Raw genomic sequence first — 4,118 nt, forward strand, 5'->3', positions numbered from 1 at the left:
GTCTCTCACTTTTGCCTAGGCTGGAGTGCAATGGCACGATCTCAGCTCACTGCAACCTCCACCTCCTGGTTCAAGCCATTCTCATGCCTCGGCCTCCTGTGTAGCTGGGATTACAGGCATGTGCCACTAGGCCCAGCTAATTTTTGTATTTTTAGTAGAGATGGGATTTCACCATGTTGCCCAGGCTGATCTTGAACTCCTGACCTCAAATGATCCACCCTCCTCAGCCTCCCAAAGTGCTGGGATTACAGGATCACAGGCATGAGCTGGAAGTCACTTCTTAAAAGCAGTCTTCCTTCCCATGATGGAGAAAACTCAATACCATTAACACATTTTTCTCCATACTTGGAAAGAGGGTCCTGGCGTTGCTTCTGTGTCTACCATTGCAGCGTCTTTAAAACTAACATCAAAGATAACTTTCTTACTTTAAAAACCTTAATGCTTTTTGGCCCAGTACTTCCAGATCTGGGAATCTATTCTAATGAATAATAATCAATGTAAATAATGATTTATGTATAAGGATAATTGTAGCATCATTGCAATAGTGAAACTATTAAAACAACCCTAATATTAACAGGGGGGAATGATCATGTTTATTGAAATGATTGAATATTATATAGTTATTAGAATACTATCTTTTGAAAACGACATCTTTTTACATGTTTAGTTGTATAAAAATCTTGCTAATATAACTTGAAGATAACTATTAATAAACATATACCCACATACATACATAAACATATTCTATATTTCATTTAACACAAATGCAAAATGAATGTAAAAATCAAAATATTTGCAGTGGATATCTTCATGGCTGCTCCTTACTCAGTATAAGATACTGATTGACATTTCTTGAATATCACCCAGTCTATAGTAGACACTAGGGTAATACTTACTGATTAAAGAATGACTCCCCAAGAATATAGAACTCATTCCGGATACGTGAGTGACAACTTAGCTCTGCTTTACAGGGTAGTGCAGTGGGTGATGGAAAGTTTGAGAATCCTTAAATCAGAAACATTTCCCCTTTATACAAAGACTTTCCTGTCCTTTATTTCATATCTTCTGAGCCTCCTTTAGGGCATAAAATGTGATGATTTGTGCCAGTCTCAACATCCCTATTCTGTGTGGCTCACAACAAAACTCAATAATTTCTCAATCATCATCAAGAAACAGAGGTGGTAGTGAGATATTTAATAGAAGTTCAGAACTGCATTGATTGACAAAGAGAATAAATGACAGTTTGTTTATATGATAGGTGGAGTAGCCAGGTAAATGTGCTCCCTCCCAAATCTTTCTTTCCTTCTAGCACAGTCTGAAATATCACCTTAGAGGATAATTTGTTCAGCTTAAGTTATCATTAAAAATATAGATACCCAAGGAAATAGAGTGAGTCATTATCAGTTATAATTAATTAAGTAGGTCCTGTTCACTAATACCAAGGGTTGGGAGAGGGAGCCTTGCTCTGCAGTAGAGGGGAAGCAGCAGGATGCTGCATGGGAATGAGGAGCCAAAAGGCGGGAGACTGGTGAAGAAGAGATACACAGAACTAGGGAGCAGGTGGACCAGGCCTCAACGAGAAGAACACTGAGCAAGGCATATGGATGCCTGAATTTAGGCTCCACCTTAGTCACTAATAGTCACTAACACGGTCTGCTTGGAGAGGAGGTTTGACACGTGTTAGGGCCTGCCATCTCCATCGTCCCTTCCAATGAAGGCCGACTGTGGCCACCCTAGTCATGGGAAATGGGCCCAATATAACTGATCCCCAGGCCAGGTGGCAGCATTCATGATGGTCTGGCACAAGAATTTTGTCCATAAGAAATAACTATGAAACTAAATGAACCAACTAGTCCCTCCCTCTTCAGGGGTGTGAAGGATAGACAGAAGGTAAGAGAGCTAGCAATGGGCACAAGCTGAAGGAACCACAGAAACAACTGAAGGCAGGAACCTTAATCAGGAGAGACTGGGAGTCAGAGGAAGCTATAAACACTCATGAGTTGGTTTCTTTCAAGTTACTGACCTTCTGCAGCTGCAGAAGTAGGAGGAGCAGTAAAAGCTGAGACTGAAAGGAACAAGAACATGGCAAAGCTTAACCCTCAAGCAGAGAGGAAGAGATCCCTGCTGCTGGGGCTGTGGCCAGATGGCCTGGATCCTGTACTGTCTTAACTCCTGCAGGACCTGAGGAGTGTTCCAGTAGCCACAAAGTCCCGGTATATGGCTGCTGGGATTGTAGCCTTATCTTCTTCACTTTCCTGTCTAGGCAAGGACCTGCCACCGTACATTGCCTCTTCCACTCATGCATACACACACACACACACACACACACACACACACACACACACCCTTGAGTAAGGGAACTAGGATGTGCCTCTGTTGCTTCAAACTCCAGATCTTGTTAACTTTAGATAACTTTCTCTGAGACTAAGATTATTCTAAAATGAAGCTTTTGGACAGGACAGGCTTTCAATTCATGTCCAAATCTTGCCTTTGGAATTCCAGGAATCTGTGATGTAAGGAGATTAGAATTGGATCATGTTTCATGTTACAGTAACTTCCCCCACATAAAGGAAGAGAGATTCTAAAAATGCATCCCTTCTTCATCACAGAAATCTAGTGAATATTGTAATTTGCCACAACGAATAACAAGAACAGGAGAGTTATAACTCTACAAGATGGGCAAAGTGTGTGTGTGGTGGGCAAAAGGTGTTGAGGAATAGGGAGATAAGGAAGTAAAAACTTGGTAAGAAGAAAAGCTAAGAAGCGGAGTGGGCTGAAGCAGGCAGGACTGATTAGGAGGGGATGAGGTTTTCTGCTTTCAGCCTAGCCCTAATCACATTATTTGAGTGTACACAGTGGGTCTGGTACCTTTTCTCCAAATGATGTAGACATATGTCTGTTCAAATAAACTAATGCTCTCATCACATCTGACCCAATTGGTGGGGATGACAAGTACACATCTGACTGAAATAGAAGAAGGAGAGGGCACAGGGGCAGGAAGAGCGAAGGCAAAGATATTGCACGAATTATCAGACCTTCCCGTCACCACGGGATAATACCCAAACTCCTAGCTGCGGGCATGACTGGCTCTGCCTCATCTCCCTCATCCTTGCCTTCCTACTGCACATCACATGAGCCAACTATACTAAATTTTTTGGCAGTTTAGTTATATTCTTGCTATTTCTCACCTCCATGTTTCTATATATTCTCTTCTCTCCATTAGGAGAATCCAGATTCTTTTACCTGCACGGAGAACATCTGTCCTTCCCTTAAGTCATGAAACGAGCTTTGTATCCCCCCAGCTAGAATATAAACTGATAGGGCAGGACCTTTGCTGTTTTGTTTATGATTATATACCCAGTAGCTAGAGCAGTGTCTGGTGCTTAGCCAGCTCTCAGTCAGTGTTTATTAGCTGGATGGATGGCTGGTGTTCAAGAAAAAATTTATTCATTCTGACACTTGTTAAGAACAATAAGGTGAATTTTATTCAAGTGGAACTATAATAGTAAGTATACAGGAGAGCTTCTATAAAGGGGGTCTTACAGAAGGGCAGAGAAATTGGGTTTAACTCCAAATACAACAAGGAAAATTGGGAATTTATAGCTAAGAAGCAGAGAGGTCAGTGGATGGAAATCTACAAAGATGAAACATTAGGGTAAGGCAGAATTCTGGCTAAACTGATTTAACAGGATTCTTGCTGAGGGCAGGCCAGGATATCAGACATCACCTGGGGGATGGTGGAGGATGAAAATCCAGTTAGATATTGAGGGTAATCATATATCAAGAGTAGGCAGTTCTGCTTAAAATGACTTAGCAGAATTCTTGCTAAAATTGGAAAATGCGGAGATGAACACAGAAGCTCAAAAGTTGACCTAGTTGAGAAAAGAGTTCAGGAGAACCTGAGTAGAGTTTGGCCAAGGAGATAATCTTTTTGTCAATGGATGGGTGGGTGGATAGATGGATGGATGGAGGGATTGATGGACAAAAGAACTTTCTCTTAACCCCCACAAGTCCCTTTGGATACAAGTTGCTTCTTTCCTGGTGTCCATTTACCAGATTTTACAAATCTGTTAGGTCTTATTCCCAAGAGATAGAATCTCCTAAAGAGAAGATATCAT

The sequence above is a fragment of the Sapajus apella genome, unplaced genomic scaffold (genome assembly GCF_009761245.1).
Source record: "Sapajus apella isolate SASKATOON/1434 unplaced genomic scaffold, GSC_monkey_1.0 scaffold41, whole genome shotgun sequence".
In the NCBI taxonomy this organism is placed as follows: Eukaryota; Metazoa; Chordata; class Mammalia; order Primates; family Cebidae; genus Sapajus; species Sapajus apella.